We start from the raw sequence: 18,103 nt of genomic DNA, 5'->3' as shown, positions 1-18,103 counted from the left end.
TCCAAACTAACTAATAATGCTTTGCATGAACCGTTCCTTCCAGTTAACGCTTCAATTCAAACAAAGGGCTTATGGAGACTGTATATTCAATCATTAAACCAACAGCATAGAAATCATTTTCCGAAACAAGACCACCACCCAACGGAACCACCAGATGTGCCAAAATTCAGACATGGCCCCAGAGCTTTAGTTTGCCTTTGGAGTGAATTCCTCAACTTTTCAAGTTTTTTTGTGCACAAGAAAGCAATCTTCCACATACAAGCCTTGCACAGTTCTTACTACAAGCCAGTGTTGATTTTTAATATTGGTGGCAATGAGGCGAAATAACAAGAGTCCAAACTCACCCTTTGGCTTGGGAGCATTCAGCCTGGAAACAGGGAATAGATAGAGGCAAAGTTTGGTTTTTATTTTCCTTTGCTGACTGAGTCATTGCTCCCTCTGGCTGTTACTAGGGTGATGTCAACATGGCCTTCTCACACCTCCTTGAGCCGCACGGTGGGTCAACATGACATGTAGCCCAGAGCTTGAAAATGTAACAGTGTGTCTTTGTGTTCTAAGCACTGTGCTTTTAATTTCTAAGAACTATGCGCAATCAATAATGATTCTGTCTCACAGCACCTTTTGCTGCCCGGTCATTCCTTTCTTCTTCACACAAACACTCCCCTCAGCAACTTCAAGCTTTGAATACCTATTTACCTTTCTATATAGCAAAGAAAAAAGATTCCTTCCTTTCCCTTTTTAATAATCCTAGGCTACAAACATATGCTTGTAAATGGGAATTCGTTTCGCAGAAAAAAATCATGTATAGGATTTGGCTGCAATTACTCATATGCCATTGCAGTGGTTAGCACTGCAGGGAACATCTTTCTTTTTATAAGCTAAGGCTTTGATAGTTGGCACTCAGGCCCAGTTCACACTGTTCTGCCAATCGCTGTTTGTTTTCTGCCTGGATTGCATGAATCTTGTGGGAATGGTGGGTCTGAATCACTTGCCCTGAGCACAAATCACAGTTCTTTATGCTACCTCTCAATTTGCAGCTGAGGGGAACATACAGAACTGTGGTCCCAATCCACTATTTGATTGGTTGCCAGAAGCTCCAGCTTGTCTTCCAGCCGCCACCATGCTTTCCGTGGAGTCAGGTGCTAATATTGAAAGGCTGTGAAGTACGTATGGGCTTGTGGTCCCAAATAAACCACAGTGCATGCGCAGAAGGCCACATATAGCCCTTTGGATCTGCTGAGCAAATCTGAACATTCCCCACCCCCTATTGTTTAGTAATAAAAAGAATAAACAAATTAGTTTCCTCATTCTTTTAAGATAAGGATTGCAGCTCGGAGCATCTGCTCTGCATGCAGAAGGTCCGAGGTTTAATCTCGGGTAGAGTTGGAGAAATTTTCTCTGAAACCCTGAGCCAGATATAGCTAAGTAGTTGTGCTAGCAGAAGCCAGTGCAATGAGTCCCATTAGCGCAATAGGATTTCCACCCCCTCTCCTCCTGCTGCCCCCTCCATGAGCTCCAGAGGGCCTTGAAAACCACCAGAACAGCGGACAAAGATCATTCCATCAGGCAAGCTGAAAAGCCCAAAACTTGTCAATGTAGTGCTAAGCAAATGTTTAGTGTTACATCCAAAGGAAGCCACACCAGGGACCCAAATTAGGGAACTTACCAGCTCCTAAGGGACGCGGGTGGCGCTGTGGGTTAAACCACAGAGCCTGGGACTTGCTGATCAGAAGGTCGGCAGTTTGAATCCCCGCGATGGGGTGAGCTCCCGTTGCTTGGTCCCTGCTCCTGCCAACCTAGCAGTTCGAAAGCACATCAAAGTGCAGGTAGATAAATAGGTACCGCTCCGGCGGGAAGGTAAACGGCATTTCCGTGCGCTGCTCTGGTTCGCCAGAAGCGGCTTAGTCATGCTGGCCACATGACCCGGAAGCTGTACGCTGGCTCCCTCGGCCAATAAAGCGAGATGAGCACCGCAACCCCTTTACCTTTTTTACCAGCTCCTAAATGCTATTCAACTAAACAATTGTACAAGTTTTGCTAAGATACATGTTTTGAAAGTAACTATAATTGAAAACAAGACCGGGGCCTTAAAAAGGAATAAATGTTACATAGTACTCTATAATATAGGAATCCTTTTCCAAATATGTCTATGTGAAAATCATTACTATCTACTATAATTTCTTTTTTAAAAAAACCCTCTCTAAAATCCTTTTTTTAAAAAAATAGTTATTTTTCTTTAGCATTGCTAATGTAATTTGCATCTGTGAGCTAAATCTAATTTAACTTTGGTAATATTTAATTTAATATTAAAAAGCCTTTTGTCAGGAAAAACAATTGTATCTCCATTAGAATCAATCCTAATACAAAAGAAGCATTAAAAAGTTTTTTAAAAGGTGAATGAATAAAGATTAATGATTCATTTTTCTTAAAAGATTTGAGATACAATTTCCATTTTCCAAAGGAAAACATTGTAATTAGAGGAATCTGCAAATTGAAATTAGCTTGCCTCTTCATTATTGCCATTAAATAGAGTATTTAATTAGCATTTATAGTATTCAGGTTCTGAATTTAAATATAAACTAGAAAAGGACTTGAGTCACACTATTGTTTACATGCAAAATACCTAAATTGAATCTGCTGACAATGTGAATTAATTTTTTCCTAACGATGCAAAGCACATTTTCCGAAATGATGAGTGAAAAATCTTACTTTAAAAAACTCTTTTCCTAATTTGCATACATATTAATCCCGGTTTAAAAGATACATTACTTCTCTTCATTAAGCACTAGTAAATCTATTTTGAACTTCTGATAATCAAGTTTGGAAACTATGGCCCTATTTTCAGTGCAACATGTAGCATCACTGAGCTATCTTCTGGATAGTGCTTGTCTACTGTTTGTGTCACGAGGGTAAATCCCATTTGCCTTTTTAAAAATTACAATGATTGCAAGCTCTTGTGATTAAGGAGCTAGCACTCATCCCCTAGAGTCTCCTCTGAAGCAACTGGGTACTTCAGAGACCACTTAATCCAGTATGTTAAAAATACCAATTTTGGTTTGCTGGAAAAGGTAATCAAGATCAAAAGATGGAGTGCTTTGAGGTTTTTTTCCATTTATTTAGATAAGTAGAGGTGATTGGAATGTGTTAAGTATGATCAGTATAATGAGTGGTTGAGTTTGTTGGAAATCCTATGCCTAATTTCAAAATTCTGTATTAGAAGAGATACTTAAGGGTGAAAAGTTATGTGGATAGATTAATAGGTTTGGTTGGTTATTTTTTAAATGATTCTATTCTATTCAGATGTTCCATTGAGATCAATAAGGCTTACTCCTGTGTAAAGTAGGTATAAGTTTGACTTTCTCTTAGTCTCATAATTGCATCAACACCTCCCATCTACCCAGATGTAAACTGGGTGCTAATCCAGACTGGTGCAATCAGTTGTAGTAGTATGCCAGTTACTTGTTAACATGCCTGCATCAATGCATATGGTGGCCATATGGCTAGAAAGCTCTACAGTTGTTCATCTTAGCTGTAACTACGTGTTAAACATGGTCGTAAGAATTTGCCTAAGAGAAAGGTGTAACCACGTGCACACTCATTTCAGTCACTGGATAGCTGGATTGGGCTGCTTCACAGCTCTTTAATACTTCTGGGATTATAATACTGCACAATAAACTAGAAGTGGAGTTACAACTGTGATCAAGGCCACATTATTGGCACGACTACAGGTGCCACATAATACCCATTCTGCATTTATAAGAACTCAGTTATTTAGTGTGGCACTTAGGAACTCCCTGCATCTTGGGATCAAGCATACACCTTCACTGTACTATTTTCTGCACCTGCTAAAATGTTCTTGTTTAGACAGGCCTACTCAGATGCTTAGAAAGTTGAGGTAATTTTAATCTTTGTTATGTTTTATGGTGTGTGTCCCCCTCAGTTTTATTGTTTAATCTTTTTGTAAACCACTTTGAGTTTCTTTTTTACAGTCAAGTGGTATATACATTTTGTGAAATAAATAAATACCTCAGTTTGCACCACTATATCCCCATAGCAAGCTGAAAGTGGGCATGCATTAGTGAAGTGGGGTTTAAGTTTCAGTGTAAACAAAGAAAGAGTCTTGTGCTACCTTAAAGACTTCACCAAAAATGCCAAAGGTTTTTGTGGGTCATAGTCTGCTACTCAAAGCTAAGTCCCATTTTAAAGTAATTCCCATTCCGTTTTGTCTGAACTATTCTCAATGGTAGTTTTCAGTCAGGAAAGGTTTCTCCTTGTGAGGTTTAAAATGCCTCTGCTGCCTCACTGCAACATTTTTGAAACTGCTCATTAATTGGTTTCCAAGACCCTCCCTCTCCCCCTCGTGTTGGCATGGGCAGAATACTTGGCCGCAATGATTTCTAGAGTAAGGGGCATTGAAGAGCAAATGTACCTGAAAATGATTGCTGTGGGGATGCTTTTTAAGCACAAATGCACCTAGAACTTTCATTGGGACAGGAAGGAGAAAGCCAAGATTTCTGCTAGTGAACAGTTTGTTCTGGGCTAAGCAGTTTAAGAACATAAAGTAGCCCAGCATCCTGCTTCCCATAGTGGCCTTCAGGAAGCTCACAAGCAGTACATGAGGGCAAGAGCCCTCTGCTGCTGGTGTCCTCCAGCAACTGGTATTGAAAGGCATGCTGCGTCTAGTCTAGAGATGGTCTTTAACCACCATGACTAGTAGGCCATGACTGCTTTATCCTCCATGAATTACTCTAATCCTCTTTTAAAGCTAAGTTGGTGGGCTATCACCACATCTTCTGGAAGCAAATTGGATAGTATTCCACAGCAGTGAGAAGGAGAGGCAGAGCAGAGCCTGGACGGAGGCGGGAATAGGATCTGGTACGGACATCCTGAGAACTTCCATCCCAGATCGCTTGCTGCCGCCTTCAGACTCCACCCTGCTCCCCACCTCTCACTAGTTCACCCAACCTGAGCCATCTGCTTAGGGATCTTACAGGGCTTTGTCCATTGTGATTGCTTCAGCTTGACATGATTACTTCAAAATTACTTCAAAGGGCTATAAGAAACTACTGCCGCAGTTGCCAGGAAATGCCCTACTCCAAGAAGAGGGGGAGGAAGGATGAAACAAGTTTTCTGGTCCGTGTTTCACTTAGGTTAAAGTAGCAGGATGCATATGACACTTACTGCTTGGAAAGAAAGTGTTTTGCAGCTGAACTGGGATAGGTCTGAACCCACAAATCCAAATGGAATGTCATGCATTATTTTTATGTTTCCCTCCCTGCTTTGTGCTCTTCTTTTCCACTTACCCTCTTGTACTGTGGGGTGAAAGTAGGACAGGAAGCTCTGGGGAAAGGCAAAAGTAGAAATGTGGGGCGTTCACCTGCCACATAATCCTGCGACAAGATCAAGCCCCGTGGAACAAGCAGGAGAATCGTGCTAAGTTGATTCTCCTATAGAGAGATAGCACTACTGTTCAGTTCTTTTTCAAGTTGGATTTTTATTTTATATTTTGGTCCAAGAAAACAGGAGGAGGGAGCATGGAGAAAACACAAGAGGGCTTTAATTTGCTTGATACTTTATGTGGATGAGCTGTACAAGGGGGGGGGGGAACCTGAGTAAACTAGCAACGAGAATTCCACAATTCCTAATGCAGACAGCCTTTCTCCTCCTCCTCCTCCTCCTCCTCCTCCTCCTCCTCCTCCTCCTCCTCCTCTTCTTCTTCTTCTTCATCGTATCCACCCATCTGACTGTGTTGTCCCAGCCACTCTGGATGGCTCCAACCACTCTCTGCCTTGTGAATATTATGTTTTAGAAATCACAATGTGCTAGGACCCTCAGCACCTAAAACAAAGCCTCTGAAGGAAACAATAAATTGTTTCCACCATCATTATCAGCACCATGTTTACAGGGAAATATGGCCCAATGTATTAAATTGCATTTTGTTGCAGGCCTGAGCCTCCTACCATCACTCCCATTTCAGATTCTGTATATGGCTACAATGAAAAGTTAAATTGTTTGATTGTGTGCACATGTTAGGATGCTCATATATCTATTAAAATTAGAATTTTGTTTTTTGTCATATTTTGTGTAAGCTCTATTTAAATTAGTTTGTTGCAGAAGAGAGTTGCTTGATGGGTAAATTGGTAGAATAGATTCAATGTTAACAAGTTCCTTGTCTGGTATATTTTATATTGTATTATCAGGCATAGTTTTGTTCAGACTCACATTGAACACAGGTGCAAGCTGTCTTCTCATTTACAAATATTTGTGTGAAAGAGTGAAGACATGTTGATTTGTACAGATTAACTCTTGTGTAGGAGTACCCAAAACAGGTACCCAAACAATACACTCACTGAATGGTACCTGTGAATAACTGCATGAGCATACAACTCAATGTGCACACTTGCACAGATTGTACGTTCGCCGAATGTAATGTGAACATCCCTCATGTGGCTGTGTTTTGCAACCAGACTGATATAAATGGCCCCTCCTTTAGTTCTAAACACTATAGCGTAGTTCTTGCTGATTCAGTAGTGAAAATAAACGTTAATGCAATGGTCGTTGATCGTATCTCATGCACAAAAAATGTGGGGGGAAGTGTTTTGTTTTCTCCTCATTTAAAAAACAATAATTTAATATCCATTTAAGTGGCTTCAGCAGAAAGCAGCATGTAAACTGACAAGCATCGCATCAGGCTCTCCATTCCAGAATTCCAATTAGGTGTTTGAGCGGCAGATTGTCAGCACACTGGTTATCAGCCTTGTGTGATTGTAGTATAGTGGGGCCTGATTTGGAGTCAGGAGCCTATTGAACCCCCACCCTCCAAACACTTTCTAAATTTCATACACCATCATTTAGATTCTGTATTACTCTAACGGAGTATGCATTGTCTCCCCTACAAATTTTGCCTCTCCTTGGTGTATTGACACAGGGAGGAGGTATTACAGAGGGCTTGGGGGAAGCAAACCCTTCCGAAGCTAGAAAGGGGATGTTAATTAAATACTGTATATTCCCCCACACGCCTCGCTGAAATATAAATGACTCATTTGTTAGTCAACTGAAATTATCTTGCCCTGAACATCTTGTGCTCCTGTGACAAGGTTTGCCTGCGCATGGAAAATCACTTGCGCTGGCCATTTTCCGAGTTTTCTAAACTGCTGTGTTGCTTTGACATGTTGTTCAAATGAATTGTATTTTCTTCTAGTCTGAGGGAGGAGGGAGAGGAAGGAACTTAGCTATTCCAGGCCACAATCCTGTATTGCCAGATAATTTAGGTTTTAGGTGGTTTCGTATCTTAAAAGCTTCGTTTTCTGAACTTGAAACTTCTTTCCGAGTCACATTTGAAGACTACCCTGTCCACACACATTTGTCCATAGTTGCTGCAAGCAATTCATATGCAGAGAGTCATGTTTGAAATCATTTTCCCACATGCTTGTCCACTCATGTGTTAGTGTTACATGTAGCTTGGGGTGCTGGTGATGTCATATTCATGTGGCATGCAGGTGGGATGCTGGTGATGTCATATTGACGGTGGCATGCAGTGGAATGGCACACAGGAAGGAATGTCACCCTCTTCACATGGGTCACCACTACAAATGGTATATTTAAACTGGCCCAAAACATGTGCTCTTCTGAAATCAAGTTCTCCTTTGCCTTGATATTCTATCAGTGTTAGGCATCTTCTACATATGTATCAGGGCAGGTGGGCATAACCATATTTTGACATCTTATAAAAGATAAGAAAATCAGAAGCTGGGTTATATCAAGTCAGGCCGTTGATACATTTAGCTCACTTTTGTCTACTCTGGCCGTGGTTCTCCAGGGTTTCAGGCAGGAGGCTTTTCCTAGCCGGGGAGATGCTTGGACCTTTTGCATGCAAATCATAGGTACCTTCAGTGAGCTACAGCCTCTTCCTTATGCTAATTCCTCAGGCTAAGAAGCTTGGCTCTCTTTGTTCCTATAATTTCAGTCATTACTCCTGTTTGAATTTAAAAGTCTCCTTTATTCTAATGCTCTAGTCTAGAACTTTGCTGCCTAATTAGGAGCTCCTGCAAATTCCTAATTCTAACGCTTCAGATGTTTCGATATGCCTTGATTTTGCAGACATTCTGCATAACAAATGTTTTCCCTCAACAGTCTGACTTGCTGTATTTTGGGACTGGGGCCAGAGCAGCGATGTCACGCTAGCCACGTGACCCGGAAGTGTCTCCGGACAGCGCTGGCCCCTGGCCTCTTAAGTGAGATGGGCGCACAACCCCAGAGTCTGTCAAGACTGGCCCGTACGGGCAGGGGTACCTTTACCTTTTTTAAAACTTCAAAGGTGTCCTTGATTATTCCCGCCCCCCCTCCTTCTCTCTCTCTCTCTCTCTCTCTCTCTCTCTCTCTCTCTCTCTCCTTTTCCTCTTTTGCAAATACTTTGCACAAAGGTGATTTGACTTGGTCTCTCTTTTGATCCGATATATTTTATGACCTCTTACAAAGTTTGTATAATCATCACTTGATTATCTTGAGAAACTATGCTAAGCTGTTCTTTCTTACTCCATTTGGAATTTGTAGTAAGTGTTTTTCTCTGCTTAAAAATACTGAACAAGTGCCTCATCTAGCCTATGACTTCCAGGCTGATTTCATGGATCTCAGTGGATGGAATAACAGAAGGAGCCTAGACTATCAGCCTCCTGCCCTTAAATAGCACATCTGGTATCTACATGGCCCTTGTAATGATAGGGAGATAGGGTGTTTGTAATTCGTTATGGGTTACGTGCAGAGTTGGAAGACAGGCCTGCGGCCAGAAATGTTGTGTACCTAAGCATACCTTGGGGGGAATGGGGATCATTTCCCAATGCAAATCAGCAGAAACCTAACCATAAATAGTGGAATTTAATTCTAAATTGAACTGATGTATTACATTTTTTTTAATACCACCAGATGCCCTAGTGTTTCTCAGCTGCCCCAGTACTTTCCCACTTCCTGGTTAAAAAACAATGGAAGCCAGGAGCATGATTCTAGTGACACATTGGATACAGTGCTGACTGTGCATTTTCCCTCTGCAAGGAAGCTGCCGGGAACTCCCCCAAAGGCAGCAGACATCTCCACACACAACTCTGGGACAGTGTTGTGGATAGTATTAATGTTGTTACAAAAGCCGGGCTCCTGTCCCTCTCTCCGCCAAGCCATGGCAAGAGCGCATGGGATCTCAGACACACACACAGGGTCTGTGTCCCTTTGGAAAACAGAAGACACAGTAGAGGCTGTCGTGCTTTAAGAAATACGGTTTTATTCACATATTTACACCTTCAGTTTTCATGGAGGGAGTCCAGATCTTATAGCATGACCCAAAGCATTGCAGGCAGTCCTTCCTTGCCCCTCACCAAGATGGATCTCACCCTTTCTTCTTCCCAGAAACCCCTTGCCCTCCTCCCAGAGCAGTTACCCTGGCAACCTTCCAAATCTCCAGTCTCTGGTCACACCTGGTGCTAGAAGTTTGGCCAAGCTACCCAGGAATTCCTTTGCAGCTTATATTCTGCCTTCATATCACCAATAACCCAAAAGCCTAGCATTTATTAATTTAAGTGTTTAGGGGGATGCCCCACCCCCACAGTTCTGCGCCCCACCATGCAGAACTGTCATAAACAAGCCGGGACCTGGGAGAAGAAGCAGTGGAGGAGGATTGGAAGAAATTTAAGGACTATTTACAAAAACATTGTAAACTATATGAGTGTTAAGAAGGATGAGAGATTCGAAAACAACAGGGCACCATAAAGATAGTTGAAAAGATTACGAGAATCAGTGAATTGTATGAGAGTAATAAATTTTGAATAACTACTATTTTAAAATTTGGCATTTAGAATTTTGACAAAAATATTCAAAGTTATGGATAAAATATTGGAATTCTGTATAATAAGAATGAAAATAAGGTGATAAGTTGCTGGCTAAAGTTTTATTAACCTGGAAAGTAGGAGCGAGAGATGTGAGGAAGTCCAAAAGGAAAAAAAAAATGAAGAAAAGATGGCTATTACAAGATGTATAATTTCATGTATGTTTTATTCTTTGTTTCTTCTTTGTTTCTTCTGTCTTTTCTTTTTTCTTTCTTTATTGTATTAACAAAATTCTTAATAAAATTTTTTTTTAAAAAAAGAACTGTCATAAACAAGATTTAGGATATGCATTCAAAATAAAGCACCTTCATTCATTAAATAACTCCGTTCCGTTTGGACAACATCCAACATTATGTGAGTGGACTTCCCATTCCTCTTGTCTGCACCCCTCCAAAAGCTCCCACATGGGGGTCATGAGGAGGGGGAACAGAAGCCTCCTACAAACAGAAGTCCTTTCTGTTAGTGAATGGACTCCACTGGATTTCACCAGTTGTGTTTTAGGTCAGGCATGCGAACTCCTTTAAAATGGTTTTAAATTTGAGCATAAACATTAAAAAGTTTTTAAAAGAAATCCCACCTTCCTGGCTAATTTAGTCCATAGAGCACATCCTCATTCTCCTTTTTCTTCGTTTTCATAAATCCCTTATGTCAAAAGCTTTTCACTCACCACTGAGTGTAACCTGCACAGATGTTCCAAGTATTGATTAAATACATGGAGGGGGAAAGCCTCACTTGTTCCAGCCCTGCCAGAGGTCACAGAGAGAATAATTACTCTTAGAGGACCTTGTGTGTCATCCCAAATAAGGTTTCACAATTTCCTTTGCCATTCTCAGGGGATGGTGTTGGCAAGATGGAGGAAAGAGCTGTGTGCTGGATTTATCCCACTATTAATTTGTAGTCAGAGAGCCATGTAAATGCATTATGGCACTGGCCACCTGAGCATTCATTTGGTTCTACAGTGGCAGACTTAAGTATCACCCTCCCTCCAAGAATCCTGATTTAGCCAGCTCAGCCAGGTTTTTCGGAGCTCTTTAATGGGGAAAACTTCACACTGCAAGAGCCTTGATTTTAAAGAAGTGGTTCTGCTTGTTTTGCAATGCCTATGTATATATTAGCTAAAGCTGCGGCTCTGATGATAAATAGAACATGGGAGTGCATCACATGATTGTACTCAATTCATCTTGAATAACCAACTCTCTCTGATTCCATACTTCCAGTTGGTCATCACCTTTCCCCCCACTCTTAGCCACTCTAATGGTGAGTACAGCAAGGGCAGTTGATTTGCATTCAGTGTTATGAATATGTACCACTTATGTAAAGAGGCTTTTAATCTGCATTACTGTACTGCATACTATGGAAACAGGAAGCTGTTTTGATTAATTGATGTGAGGCATGTGATCCTGTGTCTATAGCATTACACTCTATGCCACTGAATCTACAGAGTGAGGTATACTGAAGATCACTTATTAATTACTCTTAAATACATGTTCCCTGCACATTTGTACAGCTAGTCAGGGTGGAAAAGAACACTAAAAGTATGGCTTTGTGACATTTTAGTCTGATTGCTCAGAATCCACTTGAGTTTTAGACCTGCCCATGGAATAAACTTTCTACGCTCCCAGAGTACTCTGTCAAGCCAATAAAATGTATGTGAAATATATACAAGCGTATGGTAGATTGTAGAATACATACTTCAGAAGCAGAAGGTTTCAGGTTCAATCCCTGACATTGTAGAGTTGGAAGGCACCATGAGGTTCATTTAGTCCACCTCTCCCCCTGCAATGCAGGAATCTTTCACCCAATGTAGGGCTTTAACCCACAACCCTGAGATTAAGAGTCTCATGCTCCACCAAGTGAGGTAGTCAGAGTAGGAGGGCTGTCAGCCTTGCCATAAGTGCAACTATACCGACATACATGATATATGAACTGATTTGGCACTTCATTGCACAATAGTATTCCCATTCTAATGTCCTTCTGCTGCCTGCTGGATCTTCCTTCTGGAATCTTTCAGCTAGACCCTTGCAGTAAAAGCCTGCCCAAAAAGGGTGATATTTTCAGCCCCATTGTGTCCTCTGCGAAGGAGATGCTCACAGATGCTCTCTCACATGAGTGCAATATCACACAGGCAGGCTGGAAGTTCATGAATATTCAGTAGATTGGTTGTTCATGTGGGCTTTCTCTTTGTGGGCTTCATAATTGCCCGAGCCCACATGATTTGCTCATAAAAGTCAGTGACTGATGACCTTAACTAATGCTTTGCAGACTGCTGGCAGGTGTCGTCCTGAGATGAACTTCACCAATCATTGCTTCTCTGTAGCGCCCATTTACTTCAGTGAGGCTCACACATGCTGGTCTTTTGGTCATTTTGGAGTTGGCCTTGATCTACCGCAGTTGCACTTCCAGGATTCCTGAGAAGTTGCTACCTGTCAGTTGTTGTTGTTGTCTCACCTATGACTGTGGGTGGAGCAGATGTTTTTAAAATGCAAAGTTATCTGCTTCATGTGGCCACATCTGTACATCCATAGCACATGTTGTTAATGAAGCCATGGATTAGCAGGCAGTTTATTTCAGAATCCAAGAGTGGCTTGCTCTGCATGCTGCAATTTCAGCAGGTAAAGTTTCATACAGCTCCCTCGGGCCAATACTGGGGCCCTACTGCTGATGCCCAACGTATAATTTGGCCGTTCACTGCGGCAAGGTGTGGCAATTATTGCTTTCTAGTTTTTATATACCATTTTTCATTAAAAGCAAAAGACAAATAAATCAAAAAGCAGCTTACAAAGCAATCCAAGAAAAAATTAAAAACACCATATAAAAACAATAAAACGTCAAAATAGGATTCCACTCAGTACCCTTCCACTCAGTCAGCACCCACACAGATGAATTCAACCTATACATGCACATATTCACCCATGCTTAAAACACCCACCTACAAACAGTCTCCCTCACTCAACAATAGCCATTAGATGCTGTTAAAAGGCGGTTAGGCAAATTCAGGGACAGCAGTTATGAGTCATGATAACTAAACTTAACATGCATATTCATAAGCAATGAGCCTCTGAATACTAGCTGCTCTGAAGCAACAGCGGGAGCATAGGAAGTCCATTGAGCCATCTAGCTGGTGAAGAAGTGCACCCCTGGTTTTTCTACATAACCCATACCCCTTTTATTTATTGGCAGTATTTTATTGTTTTTCTGCTTGCAAAGGAGTTGGTACCTGAGGAGGAGTTTCCATTTGTAAACACACACTGCTCTCTAAAGTCAGTAAATTCAGTGAACATTCTTCTTCTTCTTCTTCTTTGAATTTACATACCACCCTATACCTGGAATTTGGATATGTGCATATGCCCTTTTAAACCTTGTTCACATCTGTAGTACTCCGACAGAACACTTGGCAATACTCAATGTTGTAAATTTGTTAATGTCATTGAGTTAAAAAAACACACACCACCATTTAGTGATGGAGGATCTTTCCTCAAAGACTTTTGGTGGTAGTCCCACCCACCCGCAATTCCCTTTTGCCCATACCCGCAATTCCTTTTCACAATGGCCTGTCTGATGTCTGAGATCTCACACAGTGATTGTTCCCTGAGGAAAGCCAGCCAAGAAATAAAGCATATGGGGTTTAGGAAGGTTGTGCTGAGAGAATAGTGGGACTGCTTCGCTGATCACACTAGTCTCTTTCAAAGACAACAGAGTTCTCAGTAATTTGCAGAAAACATGTGTGGGCTGTCTGGATTGTCCTGGAATTGGAAAGGAGAATGGATACCATTTCAGCTATGAGATTGTGGAATTCTTTCTTGAAGCCTAAAAGTATTTCACTCGGTTTGGAACTGTATACTTCTGTTCCACGTGGATTTGGGTGCTTGTTCAAATGCAGTCATTGAAAATGTCATTCTGACTTCTGAGGAGATACCTCAAGTACCTTGAGCTCACCGCAATAAATAGATTATTAGGACTCATTGGCAGAGTAGACAATAGGCCCATTTTAAGTTCTTCTAATTCCAAATGGACTTGATTTCAAACTATATTATATTAGTATTGCAGGGGGGGTTACTTTTGTTTGTGCTTATTATTTAATACCCTCTGTTAACCACTATCACACCAAAGCAAGACAAAACTGGATGCTAGAGAAGGAATGAAGGAAGCAGGAATCAAAATGGGTCTTGGGTGTCAAGAGGCAAGGCTTCATGAGGGTAAGGAGGGAGGGCTTTGGAGGATACCTCGCAGTGAATTCATGAACAAAGAACAGCTCAGCCCACACCCTCAGGAGCTGGTCTTGGGCCTGTTGAGGTTGCCATGTCTTTGTGTGTGGCTCCTTCCTCTCTGAGCCCCTGCATAGACTTTGTTGTTGAGTTGAAACGATACAACACTCTACTGAAATCTGCTATGTTGAGATATTCTGATAATGAAATTGAGGGTTACTGATTTTTTTTGTTAAGTTTTTTTATTAACAAAGCCAGACGGGCAGGATATAAATAATATATTATTATTATTATTATTATTATTATTATTATTATTATTATTATAAATTATTATTCTTTCACTTTAACATGCATATGAAATAGAGAGCACAATTACAGCAACAGACAAAAATTAAAAGATGAAAAATGAAACTATAAAATAGGCATGTAGAATGAGTAGTTGCACATGAGTTAAAATAGCAAAATCTGAGTAAAGACTATTGGTGCTATCAGCTCATCAAGTTTAGTTCCAAATTTGCCAGGCTTGTGACAAGGTTTGTCTTAAAAGCTTCGGTTCTGCTATATATGTCATAAAAGAAAGCCAAATCATATAAAAAGTGTCTGGAGGGTCTAGTCCTTGTCAAAATCTCAAATTATGTGTAATTTTATCCATTATAGATATATTCCAGCATGAGTGGTACAAAGAAAGCTTCCAGTGTCAGATTTAGGGCTGTTTTTGAGTTGAAATTACTTTTAAGGGTTGCTGATTTGAAACTCATTTTGAGCTTGAATCTGTCCAGTCTTTACTATCTGCCACTATATTTTGAGCATATCTGAATGGAGCACTTGGGAAGGAGGAGGGTAGAGATGTGCTGAGAAGCATTTCTAATCCCATGTATGGGGAACCTTTGTCCTTCCAGATGTTTCTGAAATCCCCTCAGCCCCAGCAAGCATGGCCAATGGCCAGGGATGATGGGAGTTGTAGTTCAGCAACATCTGGAGGGCCAAAGGTTCCCCACACATGCCGTACCATATATGGCGCTCATCATCATGGTATGATGTTAGCTTATTGCAGTACTAGCAAGAAAGACGCCATTAATGTACCTGCTGGAACAAGTTCCTGTGCAGTTTCTCATGGACCTGCACCCACACCTGCATGTTTGGGTGAAGGGACTAATTGGAAATGTTCTAGTGCAAATGTTCTTCATCACACTGTTCACATGTCACATGTTCGTCACATGTTCAGAAACCTGAGTTTCCATAAAGGACCCCTGGATGGTTAAGTCCAGTCAAAGGCGACTATGGGGTTGCGGTGCTTATCTCGCTTCAGGCCGAGGGAGCCAGTGTTTGTCCACAGACAGCTTTCCGGGTCATGTGGCCAGCAGGACTAAATCGCTTCTGGCAGAACGGAACACCGTGACGGAAACCAGAGTGCATGGAAACACTGTTTACCTTCCTGCCACAGCAGTACCTATTTATCTACTTGCACTAGTGTGCTTTCAAACTGCTAGGTTGGCAGGAGCTGCGACAGAGCAACGGGAGCTCACTCCGTTGCAGGGATTCGAAGTGCTGACCTTCCGATCAGCAAGCCCAAGAAGCTCAGTGGTTTAGACCACAGCACCACATGCGTCATTGGACAACACTAAAATATTTTTCATAGAGCCTGACATATGCTCTTAAACTCTGTAGCATTAAAAAAGGTAGGATTAGGCCCCTCCTGATAGATAGCTTTCAGCTGACCATTTCCAGATTTTGCAATAAACTAAAGCCTCAATTTCCTGTGGTCTTAGCAAGTTCTTTGCTTATGCTGTGCTATAAGCAAGTGCATAAGTATGTGTTCAAATAGTGATCTGCCCACACGTAGGGGACTGCCTTTGTTTAAAGGAACAGAAGTGGTGGCTGGGGGAGGCATTGAGATCACGTACATCACGATCCCAAGCCTGTTTATTCTACTGTGAGTCCCGCTGATTTTTAGCGTGAGGGAATCCCAGATACTGGTACACAGGCCTTCTAGTCTTGGCACTAATATTTTAAAGAAGTTATTCCTGGAAGATACACCAGTGGCTGGTGTAGATGTAACACTGCGAGATCAATTAAACGTCGCTAGGCAATGAGGGGCGTTTTTCGGGGTCTTCGCCCACCCTTCTCCCCGCTTCTTTGTCCCCCACCTCCCCAGTTATTGATAGCCAGTCTTTCCTACAGGGCAGATGGCCCTGTAGGAAGAAAGAAGGGAGAGTCTAGCTGGAAGAGGCTCTGAGGCAGTCTTCGCTTGCCTACTTTACTCTCCTGGAATCCTTCCCACAGGGTAGCTGGTGACAGATGGCTGCCACAGAGAAAATGTTGGCGTACATAGAAAACTAACCATTGTTGCCTTCAAAATTTAGAGAACAGTGTCTGCACTGGGTAATAGGTATGTGTTGGCGGGGGGGGGGGGTGTCCAAAAGTTCAGGGGCTGCTGGTTGCTCAACCACAGCTAGGCAATAAGGTATCATTATGTCTGTACTGAATGAGCCAATGGAATGACTCTGTTACAGCCATTCAAGGTTTTGACAAAGCTACAGTGCTAGGCATTTGTTTGAAAGAATTCCATAGCACATCCAGCTATGAAGCTAGGCGAAAGGCTGATTCATGTGAAAATTTTTGTCATCGCTTTGTATCATCACCTGGTCCTGAAGATCATCAGGGAACCCTCTGTGCTGAACAAACACCTGAGTGTGGGTTAACATAATTGTGTAAATATCCTCAGATGTTATATGACCATAAATCAGTTACTCCTCCAGGTACACATAGTCTCTGTCACACATCTTTTCTTTTTAAGATTCATTTTTGTGATGCTACTTCCCAACATGTGGCAGATGGTAGGTTTTTGTCTTACATGCTGTTCTTCTGATAAATAATATCAGAAGCCTAGTTACAGCTAAACTTAGAATTGCTCAAAACTGGAAGATGGACATGTCAGTATTTAAAAGACAATAGTTCAAACTATTTTGGTCCTGTTTAGATCAGGATAAGCCAAAATCAGGCTAACCTGGTGTAATGTTTGTTAACCTGGCCATTTTTTCTTAGTTACACTGGACCTTCAAACAAGGTTCAGGGTTAAACATAAGATGATCAATTTGTATTAGACTAGCTATGTTATCAATAAATATGACTCTTACACAGAACAACTGGAGGGATGGATTATTACTTTTTACGGTGTGGGATTATTACTTTTTTCCTTCTTGTTGTCGTTCGGGGGGCGGGAGGAATATAAAAAAACACTAAAATGAAGAGCATGATATCAAAAGCCATCCTCCATGGATTTTGCTGAATATTTTACTCAAAGGAGAAAATCCTAAACGCTTCAAACACATGCACGTTCTACCTGATCCATATTCATAGGCCTTCCCTTGCTGTGACTGATTTATTCCCCTTTGTGCCCCCAGGGTGTTCATAGTCTATAGTAAAGGCGGCCTGAGTGGAAACCAAGTCTATCTTTACTTACAATCAGGAGGAGAAAGAGCAGTCAGGATATTAAGGGAAGAAACAAACTGATTTGTGAAGGAATATTTCATTATACGTCACATATGTCACAATGTTTGGTCATACGCCTCACGTATTTGATCATATGTCACACACCTTGGATTCCCAGGTATCATTTCACTACAAAGTAACGTTCCCAGAAAAGTACAGCTGTTAGGAGATGGTCTGTGTGGAAGCAGCTGGCTGCTTGTGAGTAAAATGATGCTATAGAATGTGTTCTTTGGTGGCTGCATATTGTTTCAGTGGCCCTATGAATTTAGCTGTCATTGCTTTCGTTATTCATCAAGAGCACAGTTGTTGGGGGCTGCCAGATGTCCCTATTATGATATCCCCGAGAGCCAGTGAATAAAGGTTCAGACTGGAACTTGGGTTCAGATCCTCACTCAGCCGTGACACAAAGTGGGTGGCCTTCACCCAGCCACAATCTCTCAACCTATAATCTACATCACAGGATTGTTGTGGTGAGCAGAGGGAAAATAGGATAACGTTCAAGTACACTGTCTTGAGCTGCTTGGAGGTAGGGCA

At 41.6% G+C, this 18,103-nt stretch overlaps 1 protein-coding gene across 4 annotated transcripts in view; it reads left to right on the top strand.

The window, feature by feature from the left end:
• The window catches only part of PTPRG (protein tyrosine phosphatase receptor type G), a 559,059-nt gene that overhangs the window by 476,877 nt on the left and 64,079 nt on the right, over nucleotides 1–18,103 (top strand). The gene's annotated exons all lie outside the window — the stretch shown is intronic.

The sequence above is a fragment of the Podarcis cretensis genome (genome assembly GCF_951804945.1).
Source record: "Podarcis cretensis genome assembly, chromosome: 2".
NCBI classification, from domain to species: Eukaryota; Metazoa; Chordata; class Lepidosauria; order Squamata; family Lacertidae; genus Podarcis; species Podarcis cretensis.
This window is presented reverse-complemented; position numbering and strand designations above follow the sequence as displayed.